This window comes from Humulus lupulus, chromosome 3, assembly GCF_963169125.1.
Source record: "Humulus lupulus chromosome 3, drHumLupu1.1, whole genome shotgun sequence".
Taxonomy (NCBI): Eukaryota; Viridiplantae; Streptophyta; class Magnoliopsida; order Rosales; family Cannabaceae; genus Humulus; species Humulus lupulus.
This window is the reverse complement of record NC_084795.1, coordinates 104,722,413-104,739,468: the sequence shown is the minus strand read 5'-3', so window position 1 is coordinate 104,739,468 and position 17,056 is coordinate 104,722,413.

Below are 17,056 nucleotides of genomic sequence, written 5' to 3'. Positions count from 1 at the left end.
TTGTAGCGCTATCCTGTTTTAAGAACTTGGTTTTTGGGTATTTTGTAGGGTTGTTGTCCGGGGGCTTGGGGGTCGATTCCACCACCCCATTTGGTGGAATTGGACTTCCCGAGAACTTGGGATTGGTCTCGAAGTTGATTTATGGAATTGAATTTTAATGAGGGTTCTACTTACGATTTGTGACTAGGTGTGCGCTAGGGCTCAGAATGGGATCGTGCTCGAGGGTCTTCTTTATTAACCAAAGCACTCGAAATTAAAGGTAAGAAAAACCGCACCCTTATGTGACTTTGTGGGACTGAGACTCCCTGTATTTGAATGCATATGTTGTGTGATTGTGATATTCCATGTGAGCATGAAATAAATGGCTTAAGAGTGTCAGAACTGATATTTGCACACAGGACGCGGCTCGCCATTGGTTCCTGAGGACAGCTTAATAGTCACTGAGCTCGGCTTAAGCGGGCCAGAGTCAGTGGGTTAAACACTGGGCTCGGCCTAAGTGAGCCGGAGACAGTGGGATAAATAGAGGGTACAGCCTAAGGGCGTCGACCCTGAGTGTTTGATGATGAATTTTGATATGTTGTTATTGTTTCCTGTTGATTATAACTTGTTTAACATTGAGATAAATGGCTTATGAATAATTGTTTGACCTCTCTGAATAGATGATTGTTATGGCATGTTGAATACCTGGTTAACAGCTTTATGGATTATTTGTTTGTCTGTATCGTTTATGCTTTGCATTATGGTTTTCTTGCTGGGCCTTGGCTCACAGGTGCTACGTGGTGCAGGTAAAGGCAAGGGCAAGGTACACCAGTCCTGAGTTTGAGAGCTTTGGCACAGAATGTACATAGTCAACTGCTCAACTGCCACGGCTGAGGGATGGTACAGGGACAGGAGAACCTGTAGTGCATATTTTACCATTAGAGTGGCTTGTGGTTCTACATAAACTTTGGGATTTTGTAAATTGTCCTTTCAACCCTATTTTTGGGATCCCATGTATCAAACGTTTATTTAAATTAAATTTATCTTTTATGACCAAAATCTTTTAACCCTAGTTCGATTACGATTTTAGCATCACATTTTTTTAACTAAATGACTTGATTAGCAATTCTTGCACATTTATAATCACACCGTGTAACGACATTGGTTATCCAGGGCGTTACAGTTTCTCTCTAGAACGAACTTAGCAGCTTGGAGGCTCTGAACTGTGCTTGAGACATGATGAAAATGGCTGAGTGAAGGGTCCTATTTATAGAGTTCAAGGAGTGAAACTAACTCCCATTTCAATGAATAATAATTGAATAAATTTGAATTATCTGTTCAACAGATGCCCATAACTCGGTCAAAAACGTTCAGGAACGAGTCAATGTTGTTGAGGGTTGTTTGTAGTTCAGGATTTTACGAAAATTCAAAAATGGCTACTGGAGTCGATATATCGCCTACCCTAGGCGATATATCGCCCCTACCTATACCCCCAGATTCTGTGGTTTCGTTCATGCGAAGTCCACGTGTTTTCCGTATCAATCATAGGCGATATATCGGCCCCTATAGCTGCGATATATCTGCACACGCTGATATTTTAAACACGTTTTTACAAACTTCCAGCACACTTGAATTTGTTTAAACCACTTTGACTAAGTAAACGTGATCCTAAAAACTGAGGGAAGGTTCTAGACCTTCTAGATCTGTCATTTATTAATTTATTCATCTAAAATGCTTAAATCCTTAATAAACACACATGTGACAAGTGTTACATTCTTAATTATTCTATCTAAACCTTAGGTTATAATAAATAGTATTTCTAAGACCAGCTATATTAATCAAACCTTATGTTAAAATTAATATTTCTAAACTATAGGCTAAACTTATAAAATTCATAACTATCTCTACGAGCTTCCAACTGAATCTCGGCTTGAACAAATAACCACGAAAACTAAAATACTAGGCTACTACTACTGCTGTCTAGCTATGTAAAATTCCGAGACGCTACAATCTTTTTCCCAAGGATTTGAATTTTGAATATCAAAATTATTTGTTTAATCAGTTATTTAATTATTCTTTTTAAATATTATTTAAATCAAATAATTAAATAGGTTATAACTGAACAGTTTTTTTTAAATGAAATAAAGATTAATTAATAAAGTTAATTATCTTTATAATACTGAAAGAGCGATACTTTCAGGAATAAGTTGTTTTAAGTTATTAAAAGTTTAGACTGTCAAAATCTCTTAGTATTCAATACATCTTCTCTCCATCGAACCTCTCTAAATCTCATATGTTGAGGACATCTAGAGAGTTCTAAATTCACATTTTGAATCCTACGTGCCCACACTACAAGAAAAAATGGATTTTACTTGGGTTTTTAAGCTGGATTTACTTCGGTTTTTGCTTAAATTCGCAACCGCAATAGTTCGGGGCGAAGTAAAAAGTAGATAAAAACCGAAAATAGACTTTCTACTTCGGTTATTATGTAAAAATCGAAGTAGAAAGTGGAGATTCTACTTCGGTTTTTACATAATAACCGAAGTAGAAAGTGGGGTACACTTCCTTACTGGGCACTTTGTACTTCGGTTATTATGTAAAAGCTGGAGTAGAATCCCCACTTTTTACTTCGATTTTTTCATAATAACCGAAGTAGAAAGCCCCCCCTATTTTTTTTTTTTGGAGTAATTATTTCTGATTATTTTAAAATGGCTCAATTCTATTTTTATTTTTTACTTTTTTGCCCTAATTTTTTTATATGGTCTAATTATATGAATTTATAGTTATATATTTTTTTACAATTGGAATTAGTTATGAATTTTTTTTTAATTAAAATATGCTAACTTTCATTAATTAGAAATGTCATACATAAGCATAAAACACAAGTACTAAAGTAAGATAGCTAGCCTTAACATTAATACATTTACATAAAAATAAACTTAGAACTAAACGAACTCATAAACAAAATAGGCTTACTAATAAATGTATGGCATCAATCGACCAACCATTCGTGTTGGATTGACAAGAGGTCTACAATCTCACAATATTCCTTCTTCCCATCAAACTGTAAAATTAATAAATATATATTAATTAATAACAACATTGATTATTTTATAGGTTATCGATACAAAAATATGTTATAAAAAATAAACTTACTTTTTCTTTTAGGGTTTCTATTGCATTTGATGCCCGTACAAGATCTCTAATGTACTTCAACACATAAAAATCACATTCATGACTTTGTGGTTGTTTTGGACATGCAACATTGAATATCTTTGTAGGATTGCCGAATAATTCATTGCAAGAAGCCTTATAATAAGCACTATATAAAAAGAAAAATTACAAAAGTTATTAAAATGCAGTAACATGTAATAGTTGTTGCGTATTAAGAAATATTTTTAAAATTTTAAAACTTACCTCATTATCATTGAATCAATTTCTTCAGGACGTTTGTGTGCTTTCAGTAGATCCAAGAACACGATTTTTCCTTTTGGCATAGCAATCACCAACATCCAATGTTCCCTAAAATAATAAGCATGTTAAATAAAATAATTAAATTTTTAATATGAATAATCAAATAAGAAAAGTTTATAGTATTTCTTACCGTATGTTCCAAGATATAAAGTATAGTTGATCAACTCTATTCATGGTCATCAATCAATTTTCCAAGTCAATGGTTGATCGTTCTACATCTTTAGCATTATTAATGCTAAGATGCTCGGTGTCAAAAAAACGTGTAAAAGACACGCTGATTTGGAAATAGGGACTCTCAAATGCATCTACAAAATTTTCTTAAGTGTTAAATATTTTTTTAAAATTTCGACAGAGTTTCCCCTATAAATAGGACTGCCCAAACCTTTAAACATTCAATTTACTATGAAAATATGCAACAGATCACAGAGCAATGCTCATAACAATTTTAAACTTCATATCATTTCAAAGAATTAGTTGAAGGGACACCTTAGTCTGAATATCATTGCTGAGCCTCCAATCATATGCAAAGTAGCAACTTGTTCTACATCCTCTGAAGTTATAAAGATTGACTTACGATTCATGAATGATGGGTCCACTGGAACTGAAACTACTTTGTTTATTCCCTTAACTCTGTAAAATTCTCTCACCATAAACTGAAGGCTAACATGGATGCAATTCATAATGTGATCGGCAAATGGTTGGCCTTCTATCAGAGTGTTTTCTAGATTGAAGTGAGATCCAACTGATGACAGATGAGGGCTGGACATAGAATTACAGTTCATCTTATCCTTGGATGGGCTTGTTGACATAGGAGGTCTCTTTTTTAGAGGACCTTGCACAACATCAAGTAAAATGAATATTAAAATAACGGGCCAAGAAATATTTTAATAGGTAACGAATTAAAGAATTCTTTTATACCTGATCAGCCATAATTAATTCTTTTGGCCATGGAATGAATACGTCGTAGGTATCCCGAACATAGCGTATCTCCCCAACAAAACATGGGATTTCAGCATCCTCTTGTAACATTTTGGTGACTCACACCCTTGCGTATTCATCTGTCAGTTGAACACCATGAATAGTCAGTGGACCCACCCCATCAATGATAACACCCTCTGCCACCACATTATGAATATTATCTTAACAAAGTAACACATCAAGTGTAAATTGTGGAGGCACGTCATCCTGCATGCACGATGTGTGATATTCTTCATCATTCTGCTCGTCATCGTTGTCGTGTTCTTCCATATCATCTATCCCACCTACTTGTTTAACTCTTTCCTTCTCCAATGCTTTAATTTCTACTCTGAGCCTCGCAATTTCTGCAGCTTTCTTACTAACAACATCAACCATTTCTTTCGATAGTTTTGGTTTCCTTCCAAAGACAGAAGAAATCTTCGCAATTGACCTACAATAATCAACCCAATTATTTAAAAACTAAAATATTGAAGAATAATGTTAAATGCAACAAATAAAGAACAATATCATACCCAACTGCTCTAACACGGCATGGGTGCTCATGTGTCCCTAAAGCTTGCGTTAATATGTCATTTTGACCCTTTGCAATGATTTCTCCACTACTTACTTTTTCTTTCAGCTCATTCTGTGAAACAAACCAGTGATCGATTATATTAGTAACTTATAAGGACTTTATCATTCTTACATTACTTTAAAACACTTACAATTCTTGCTTCAATTTGTTTGTCCAAATCTGTGACAAGAACCTTCTTCTTTTCTCGTGCTCTTATCCAAACTTGGTACCGTTCTACATCTTCCACACCTAGTTCATTTTTCTACAACATACAAATAGTTAATTACAGTTGGTGAGTGCAATATTCTTCATAACAGGTTGACAGTTGTAAAATAGTGATGTGAATTACTTACCATGTCATCTCGAACATTGGCAAGCCCTCTATGAGATGTGCGATGCCTCGAAGTATATTTATGAGCTCTTTCACGTTGTGCTTCCCGCAAATCCTACATAAAATAAGTAAAGGTAAGTTTTTAAGAAATTATTAATACTTCAAAACTAATAAATCATATGTAAATACCAGAATTTTCAACACTCGATAATGTGGAAATATAAATGTTTTCATTTAACAAAATGTCTCAAAAACCCGTATAAAAAAAATTTTAAAAAGTCGTATGGCCATACTTAACATTTAATTACAAACATATTTTAAAAAGAGTAGAGTGAGCCTAGTTTAGGAAAATTACACAACATTTCCAAAAATAAAACGACTTCCCAAAAGCTCGGTCCACATGTACATTTACAAGGTAGACTCCAACGCTCACTGCTCTGCCTTGCCTTTGTTCTTACCTACAACTGGAAACAACTAGGTAAGCAAAAACGCTTAGTAAGTTCAACTTTAAAACAAAAGCATGCAGAGAATTAGGGTTCCGAATCCATCCGGACCCTACACAATCAATTTCAAGAACGCAAAAGCGTCCTAGCAAACTTATGGTCATCCTTGATAACCAATGACAAATTATTTCATATAAACAGATAAATTCCTGCACTCAGAAAATTCCAGAACAAGCAGATATATTATATCACAACTATTTCTTATCAACAAACAAATACTTGCACTCAGAAAATCCCATAACAAGCAGATATAATATAACATAATATAATTCAAGACCAACGCTCGGCAATTTCCAACAATTTGGGCGAAACACGCTCTCCAACATAAAAGCTAATCTGTAAGAGAGAACCGAGTCTCAACACTAAGATCTAGCCAATAAATATCCCCATCAAGGGTAACTATCGTGTTACCTAGGGCATCGCTACTTATCCAAGAGTGTAATCGATTTTACACGGTTTTATAGAGACTTCTATGTTAATCAATGGTGCTGGTGAGCAGTTTCCCCTAGGGTGTTCAGCCTCACTCAAACTTGGCAACCCCTAGTACTCTAGGCACTCTCACTGAATGGCCAATATTCACGGCTACTATCAGGGAATAACTTATCAGAACACTTGCTCGAGTTCTAACCGTTCACTGATTAAGTAAGCATGAGGGCCCCTAGGTCCCATTCATTTTGGCGCCCTAGGTTTAACCAGCAATCCTCACCTCTTGGCCACTCGTCGCAGTAATGAACCGGACATAATAAAATCAAGCAGTGTGACGGGGATCAGCCGTCTAGGATATGACAAATATCTACCGATCATATTTTCCAAATCATCACTCACTAGACTAACATCTCTAAGCAACTTTCTATGACAGTGTATATATGTGCATGTGTCCTATACTAACATACAATACAATAGTCGTTTCATGTTGTAGCCATACAATGTAAGTTGACTTGCTTGGAGTCTTTAACTTCTCAGCAGGATTTCACCCTCCAACATTCAGTCCAGTTACGCTAGCCAATACTGTAGTTATTCATACAGTATACTCGAATTAATTATAGCACTCATAATTTATTATTATTATTTTGGGCAGTTTGGTCATTTTAATAAAAATCATTTGTAAGGATAAATTATCCTTATTTGGTTTTAAACTCATTAAGGAAATTCATACAAAAATATTTGAGAGTAAACCCTAGGGGAGACCTACCCTATGGTCTCGATACCTAGGCTCGCGTATCACAATAGTATTTTCCCATAATCCACTAAAAATCTTGTTTTTTAAACGCATCGCTATTAACACATACTTTCAACAAGTCGGTTAAATATATGGAAGATTTTAGACGGTATTATATCCAGAAAATACTAATTAAAGTCGTTAATTATTTTTAAAGAAAATAAACTCTTAATTTTTTTTTTTTTTTCTTAAGGTTTTAATCTCTAAAAATCGTTTTAAGAAAATTGCCTAATTTGTCTTAATTAGGAAAACCGTTAAAAATTTCCCATCTTGACTAGTTAATCTTTTTGAAGTCAATTAATCAATTTTACTTACTAGAAAAATAATTCACTCAATTATTTGATCAAAATATAGGGTTTTAAACCCTCTTTTAATTTATTAACTTATTAATAAATAAATTCTTTTATTTTTAGAAAGAGTAAAAATTCTTTAATAAAAATAATTCCCACTAAACTCAAAGTGATATTTTAGGTCAAAATATGTTTTCAAGACTGGCCAAGTTTTTATCTTGCAATAAGCAAAATTTTACTTTTTACCTTAAGTTCTAAAATCTCATTTTTACACTAAGTGTGAAAACCCTATTTTTCACATTTTTAACTACATACTTTGTTAGTTCATAACTTGAAAATTACTTTCTCAATTGTTACCAAAATTTTCCAATTCCATTTTTGGTATGCCATTTAGGTCTTTGTAAAATCTTAGGTCAAAATGAGCATTTTTTATTGGTGAAATTATTTTCCAACAATGAGATAAAAATGACCTTATTTTCAAGTCCTTATTTTTTTCAAACTTTGACACTTAATAACTTTCAAACCGTTGAGTATTTTCTTACCAAAATTTACAGTGACATACTAGGTTATGGCAATAATATGTCTACCAAAGTTTAGAAAAAACTGGGTTTATTTTCCCTATACAGTGGCTGTCCAAACTTGGTTCCGAAATTAAGAATATGAAAAAACTGTTTTTTACCTAAACTTTGAAATAGCATAACTCACATTTTTAAACATTTTTTAGTGTTTCAAAAGCTCAATTTTATGTACTCAATCTCAAAAACATCACAGTATAATTAAATTTTACAAAATTAATATACAGTGGATGCTTGAGCCCTTGGAAGTCACAGCTCAAAACATGTATTTTGTTTTAAGGTTTCTAACAAAACCCTTGGGGGTTTTGGTCCCTATTTTCAAAAATCAATACACAAGCATCATAAAAATTATAAAACAACTACCATAACCTTATTACATCACCAATAAGAAACTTTAAGCATTAACTATACAAAATAATGCTTAAAACTAAAAATCATACAATAACAACCATAAAAAGTAAACTCATTACCTCTTTGTTGTTCTTGCTTAAGGTTTGGATCTTCCTATTAGCTTTGGCTCCTTCAAAAACCTTTCAAAATCTTAACCAACTCCCCCCAACAACATAGATAATTAGCTATTTGAAAATCTATGGTTAAAACTTTACAAGAGTCTAGTTTATTGAAACTTTACCTTAGGGAAAACTCTTCCTAGACCAAAGCTTAATGCTTCAAAACCTCCTTAGTGTTCTTGAGGTTGAAGATGGAGAGAAAACTTGAGAGAGTTTTCAAAAAAAGATGAGAGTGAAAGTGAGAGAGAGTGGGGTCGGTTGGGGAAGGTTAGAAGAGCATATCAACTTAAGAAAATATCTAAACACTTGAGTGTTTTTTGTTACCATCCACTTGATGCCTTAACCCTTATATTTAAATTGGGATTAAACTAAAAAAATATTTGGTCAACCCCATTAAATCCTTCACATGGCCGGCCACCACATATATTATATATGTGATCATATTTTTTTATATATATAAAGGTTAATAAATATTTCTCAAGAAGAAAAATTCAATTTGACTTCATATAAATTTTTCGCTCTTATTAAGTTTTAAACACAAAACTTAACACATAATAATTAAATTAAATGTCTCTCACATTTAATTTAATTAATCACACAATAAAATTTAACCTAAGATACATTCATGGAATAAAATTCCTCATTTCGGTAAAATTAAGCATTTAACACAAAATGCCCTAAAATTTCCATTTTCCCTTAGGTTTATTATTTTTTACCAAACATTAATTTTTATGAATGTATTTTATGCCCAAAATATATTTTCCATAGTTTTTCATTTTATTTTCCGAGATTTTTACCCGATCAGAGTTTTCGTGTCGGTCCAAAACCGAAATTTTTATCTTGACTTTTAAATCACAAAATTCATAATTTGGCTAGCCATAACTCATGGAATAATTTCCAAACAAATATAATATTATTTAAAATAATATTCTTAACTCGAGGAAAAAAATCCCGACCCGAGTCGTTTAAAGGTACCCGAAAACGCAGGACGTTACATCATATACGTAATAGTACCTTAAGCTCAAGAGATAAACGGTGGCTAACAAAGGTCCTCCAATCTTTTACGTCAAGTTCTGGATATTTCTTAGGAAGCAATTGGAGTTCATGTATCAGAACCGCTTTTGCCAAAGGGTAGATGTAGTCACTAGTGATGTTAGTCTTAAAATCTCTCATCATTCTTCCCGCACATTTAATTAATTCTGGTTTCCAACTTTCTTGAATGTTAAAGCCACCCTGAAATAGAAAGAAAATGGTTAATGAAATACAAAGTAATTCATGAAAATTATCAATATATTAAAATAATTAAAATATGTCTTACATATACATCCTCCCATATTTTATTCTTAAATTCTTGTGGGACTTGTCTCTAATCCTTATAATTGAGAGAGATTGTTCTCCTAGTTTTAACTCCAAAGTACGATTGCATCTCCCCATATGCTTTCTCGATAGGTTGACCCTTATCATTAAACATAATATTTCTCCTTATTCCCTTAGATTTTTATTATTTATATTGTTCTTCTTTGTTGGGCCTCGCCTATTTGGTGTATTCTCCTCTTCAGAATTTGTCATCTGCACATAAACAAGAATTAAAGTTATAATTATGACATAAATAAATACATATTTAACATAAAAATTAATACATTACTCACTGGACACATTTTCTTTTCATTTTTCTTTTCTTGGTTGATTCACAATCTACCCATATTCTGTCTCTAATATCATTTCTAATGTATTCCCCATCATTATCATCTTCATTGAAATCATGGATTTGCTCAACTTGCTCATGTATTGGTTTTCTAACAATAAAATTATCATGAAACAAATCATCATTTTCTTCGTCATTTTCATCTTTTATAAACTGCCTCTCCGAGGTTCGTAAAACAACTAACTATTTATCATCAGATGGATCAGTTATGTAAAACACTTGTTTTGCTCAACACTGATAGGTTACCATTTGCTGGAAAATCATTAACAGTCCATAACAACACCACTTTCAAATTAAATACTTCTTTTTTAAAACCATCATATGTCTTAACAACATTTTCATACAACTCTTTCAAATCATCAATTAATGGTGCCAAATAAACATCGATATCGTGTCTTGGTTGTTTTGGGCCTGAAATCATTAATGAAAGCAACATTAACTTCATTTTCATGACCAACCAAGGAGGAAGATTGTTCATAACCAGGAAGACAGGTCATGAACTATGCCTACTACTCAGAGATCTATGCGGGTTTACTCCATCAGCATCTAAACCGAGACGAAGATGTCTTGGTTCATTTTTGAATACTGGATTGATATAATTTACCTTCTTCCAGGCCTGTGAATCTGCAAGATGTCGGAGTTTACCATATTTCACTCGTCCAGTCTTGTGCCATATTAAGTTCTTAGAGTGTTCTGCGCTTCGGTATAAAGCACTTTCTGAGGAATAAGTTTCATAATCTCCTTACTTTTGTTAGGTTTGTACCGTGGTAAACCACATTCTGGGCAATTGTCCATGTCTGCATACTCCTTACGATATAAAACACAATCATTCAGACATGCATGAATCTTCTCATACTTCAACCCTATCAAACTTAATGTTTTCTTTACTTCATATGTAGACTTCAGAAAACAATTTTCTAGTGGAAAAATCTCCTTGAAAGCAGCTAAAAATTGACTAAAACACTTATCACTAACTCCATTTTCTACTTTTATGTTATAAAATTTAACCATTGTTGGCAATCTTAGTTTATTGCAACCACTGAACAATTGTCTATCTGCATCTCTAACCACACTATCGAATTTTTTTGGATTATGAACAATTTCTTCTTGTGCTTCATCAAGAAATTCTATAGGATGTTCATCAAAATTATTACTCTCAAAATCATCTACACCTCGCCTACCTAATGGATATGGGTCATCGTTTAATAATTCTCCGTGTCAATACCATCTAGTATAACTTATATCAAATCCCCGACAAAATACATGATCATTTATCATGGTAATATTCATCTTTACTCCATTACCACAATCGATACAAGGACAACGAATTCTCTGTGGACCACTACAATTCTTTAGGTAAAACTCTAAAATATTGTTGAATCCATCTTGAAATTGTGGTGTTTCTCTCCTCTCAAGCATCCATGATTTATCCATACTAATAACAATATTAAATTCCTAATAAGTTAGAAAAAAAAACTTGTATAAGTTTCAAAAACAATTCAATCATGTAAAGAGGTATACTTTATGCACGATAAATTTAGGCATGTTATTAGGTTCTAGTCTTATAAAATAAAAATAAAAAAAGAATCGACAGAGTTTCCTCTATTTCTATAGCATACCGTAATTTCATAATTACCTATAAAAACAATACAAACAAACACAATAGTCAAGTATAGATGAATCCATCATTATTAGGTTCTACTCTTATAAAATTTAAAAAAAATCAGTAGATTTTCCTCTGTTTCTATAGCATACCGTAATTTCATAATTACCTATAAAATCAATACAAACAAACACAATAGTCAAGCATAGATGAATCTATCATTATTAGGTTCTAGTCTTATAAATTTTTTAAAAAATTCGGCAGAGTATCCTCTGTTTCTATAGCATACCGCAATTTCATAATTTCCTATAAAAACAACACAAACAAACAAAGTCACCACTCAATTGACGACCCTACTAAAACATTGCTTACATAATTAGTAAACTACATAATCAATTATCAAACCACTAAATAAAAAAAAACAAATCAAACTAGTTATAGAAACTAATGAACAACACTTTGATCATCTTCAAGCTATTTATTTTTTCAAATATTTAAAAAGCAAATTCATCTTGTCACAATTTCTAAAATTTACTAATATACATATATATTTATAATAAACCAAATTTTTATCACATTATTTAAAATAACAAAATAAACAAATAATTAGAAAAGTTAACAAAATATTACTAAATCTAATTATAAAATTCGGAATAATATAAAAAAATAAAAAATTGTCATCAAAACAATGATTTAGTAATCCATACTTGTTTTGAAGCTCAAAAATACCTTACAATGACAAAAATCCGGTCAAAATCTGGCAAGAAATAATACCCACAGCCAAATGTATTTTTTTCCTCTAAAAAACAAAAAAAAAAAAAAAGATTTTTAGGCTATATTTTGGTTTATAATGAAGGAAAGTTGTAAGTTTTAATTAAAAAAAAAAGAGTTTGATTCAAGAAAATAGTTGTGCCATACGGTTAAGTCAATGGAGATTTTGGGGTTTCAACAGAGGAGAAGAGGAGGGTTATGGGCCGTTCGAGTGGAAGAAAGGGTTTTAAGGGTGCTCCGCCTCATGTGGCTGGGCACTTTCTACTGTGGTTTTTATGTAAAAACCGAAGTGGAAAGTACTTCGGTTTTTACATAAAAACTGCAGTAGAAAGTTACCAAAAACTAATAAGGGAAGCGTTTGGCTTGACCATTTTTTTACATCCTTATTCTCTCTAAACCGAAGTCATGGGTCTGTGCAACCAAACATGACCCTCTTTCAATTGATTTTTTAACTTCGTTTTTTTAAGAAAGCGAAGTAATATCTAATTTTTTTTTAGTGCCAAATTCAAAAGCGAAGTACAAGACTTTAAAAAGGCTTTTACTTTAGATTTTTTGTATGCTAAGTATAAAAACCGAAGTAAAAACCTATATTTCTAGTAGTGCCACACATGTCCTTGTGTGTTTGAGGATTGGTTTGGAAGATCAAGGTGTGAGCTTTCAGAATCTGGATTGGAAGATCGTTGATTTATACAAATAGATTCATTGATTATTGATAGGCTACAATAGGTAATCTTTAATCTATTTGTATGTGATTTAATATATATATATGTATGTATGTACTGACTGTATTAATAAATTTTTAAAAAACTCATTACACTGAGTAACTTTGATTTACACTTTTAATACCTACAAAAATTTCCTTCCGTTTTTATTGAACTCTAAAAATCATAGTTTTCTACAACAGTATTTTTTTCCTACTAAAATTCAAGCTTTATATAGAGGCTGAAGTAACTAGTCATTCTGGGTTTGTTTGAATTGAGCCATACTCCAAAAGGAGAGGTTACTGTGAATGTTTAGAAAGAGTGTTCTAAAAAGGAGCCATAAAGCTAGCAATATTCTAGTGTTCTGTGTGAGTGTGAATCTTTTTTACATTACTTATCTTTGATGATAAAAAATCTGTTTGTTTTGGTTGTCTACACCAGAATCTAGGTGGTCAAAATATAAAATGCCATTATACCAAGAATAAAATAAAAAAGTTAAGTGGAATATTACTTTTCTCATTAAGTAACTTCTGAATTTGATTTAATATAATAGAGAAGATTTTTGGATAATGTCAAACACGGCAGTGGTCATCTTGAATCACCATATATGCAAAAGTCATCTTGAAGGAAAAATAAATTCCTCTTGGATTATTATTCTTTTAAAGAGACGCATTTATGAAATCCATCTCATACTCATCCAAATGAGAAAAAGGATAGCATGTGGATGAGAAGAATATGGTCTCAGGAATCAAGAAAAGGGCAACAAAAGGCACTAACTTGCTGAAATGGACATGAGCAATAATATGTCACTTGTTAGAATCTTAGATATATCAACTAATTCTTTTTCTTTTGTTATCCCAAATCAATATCTTCTGGGCTTCAGAAGGAAGCAAAGAATAAGGTTGAAGTGCACATGCAAGAACATAGGCATGTATGATTTTGGTATATTATTATTATTATGATGATGATGATTACTTCTTGTACACAGACACTATAAATTATATACTAGCAAGATTAGATTATGATATATACGCTAATTAGTGCTATTTTATATTTGTATTGTATTATATTGTATAAGTATTACATCTTTTTATTAATAAATTCTTAAATAATAATTCTACACTTTAAATTTTGGACTACTTATCTCTAAAATAAACACCAAATAATGAGTGATAGAGAAGAGTTGTACAAGCCTATACCCATATATAAAAGATATAATAAATAGCTACTCGTAGAATCAAATAAAGGTTACAAACGTATGTCATGAACTAATGGGGTTGCTGTAGACATATGGCCATATTGAAACATATATTTATATATATATATATATTATAAATACAAGTTCAACAGAAATTATTGTTCAGGGAAGATTTAACATTTTTGTTATATTGTTTTCTAACATTATTTTTAGTTTTAAAGTCATCTAAATAAAGTAAATAAATTTAAAAAATAAAAAATTAATAATGTCATCTAAATATGATGAATAATTTTTTTTTTAAATGAAGCATAATAAATGAGTCATAATAATTTCTTATCACATATTTTAAATTTTCATATTAAAGTATTTAAATTAATTACTTTATCATATGGTTTAAAAATTATAACCAAAAATATTTATGTGCTTAAATTTAGTATATTTTTTTTATTAGTTATTTATTTTGTTATTTAACATATTTTGTTTATCCAAACATATATATAATAATGAAATAAGACATAAATATATATATATAATCTTATTTTTGCTGATTAGTTTTTTTTAATAAGAAATCACTTATTTTAATTCACAAGCCAACAACTAAATAATATATATAATATTTTGTTGGATTTATAATTTTTTTTAAAATTAAATTATTAAATTTGATCAAATAAATTTTTTAAATTCATAGTTTTAATTTAGAACTTTTTTAATATTTTATTATATTGAAATTCATGTGTATTTTTTCTAAATGCTTAGTATGAAAAAAAGTATTAAATTTTAAACTAGAACCATATATTTATATATAACAGATTCTAGGTTTAACAATATTTTATATTTTTTTTTTAATTTTCTTATTTTTTTTTAAATTATAGACAATGTTTTGGTTTAATTTTTTTTATATGTTTATGGAATTTTTTTCAAATATATGACATTGTTTATTTATTAAAAATTTATATGTTAATAAAAAAACATAATAAAAATAAATTAATATATTTTCTAAATAGATTTAAGAAAACGTGTATCCTACGTTGTCTTTGTTGATAATTGGTTTACCATGTGCACAGTAGAATGCACAGGGTGGTGGGTGTTACACCCAGATTTCGAGCCTTGACAGTTGTGATCTCGAAAGCTGGATTCGTCAGGTGTGAGCTCGCAATATCTAGAATACATGTTCGCAACCTAGGCGCCGAATCTTCATAGTTGGTGGCAACCTCGAAGATAGGTAACCTCGAAGTCCTTATAAGCTCGAAAGACAGAACATCGGAAGGCGTCCATTTTCGGGTGACCTCGGATCAAGAAGTCCGAGCTTGACATGAGTGTGAGCTCGAAACAAGGCGGTCTCGGTGATATTTTCCTAACTCCGAGTCGATCTGGGGGAAAATAATATAACTCGTAAATTACTCAGAGGCCTAAACTGGCATGATGCTGATGATGCTAATTGTTGATCTCGAACAGCTTAATAGGTCACTTGAAGAGACGCAGTCTACATTTATTGTTGTAACTTCCCTACAATAAAGGGATATTTACTAGTCGGTTACACACCCCCTGGTCTTCAGGGGACGTTTCCTTGTATATAGGAGTTACAGGCTTTAAAGACATAAAATTTATTAATATACAGAATAACTTCCCAAAACGTGTGGGATAGTATTCTGAGATCTTCTCTATAAATAGAGAAGTCATATACCTTGGTAAAGGACCAAATTCTTGTGATCTTGAGAGAAACTCTGGAGAATTCATCCTGAAGGATTTCCAGAAATTTCCTAAGTTCTAATAACAAAGGCTCATGGATTAGGCAGAGTTAACTGCTGAACCACGTAAAAAACTCTCCTTGTTTTATTGTTTTATTGTTTTATTATGGCCATAATTCTTCACTGTTTACGTGCTCTACATTTTAAGTTGATGAAAAGCGGCGTCAACAGTTTGGTGCTTTCATTGAGAGCCTTAAGCAGTACGATCCCTGAACACTTATGGCTGCAAACGATCAAAACATTCCTGAAGAAAATTATCCAAGACGGCCTGGGAAACAGCCAATGGTAAACCTAGATACTGAGGAGAGAAGCGAGTCCTCAGATTCTCAGGGACCTCCAGCACCTCCAGCCCCAAGGGATGAGGACATGTACTATAATCCTGAACGGTACATCCCCATTGTGGAACTTGAAAACCGACAGCTGAAAAAACAATTGGCCGAAGCCAATAAGCGGAATGAGGAGTTGGCTAGGTTAGCCGCAGAGGCCCAGGCGGCTCAGCCCCCACCTCCGCGTGAGAATCAAGCCCCTCCTCCGAGGGATGTTCATGTTCCTCCCCGCAGGCCTCGTGGACGTCCTCGAAAAAATACTGCCACAAGGAGGCCAGAGCAACCTCCGGCACCAGTAGAGCAATCCGCTCCCTCGAGACCCCGGAGAAGTACCCGAGCCAGGGCTCTAGTTAATTAAACTACGGAGGTACCACCGGGAACTGGGAATAACCGAGACCCTACAGAGGCTCGGACTCAAATCCCTGGTAACACGCAGAATGTTACCGACCCAACTCGGGCAAACTCCGAGCCGTCTAGGCCTCGAAATGGGTGGCAGCCACCGTCACCCATACGATTCCTTCCATCACCTATAAGATACCCTTCGCCGCCTCGCAGGAATGCTCAACCTGTTCGAGATGATGAGGAAAGACGTG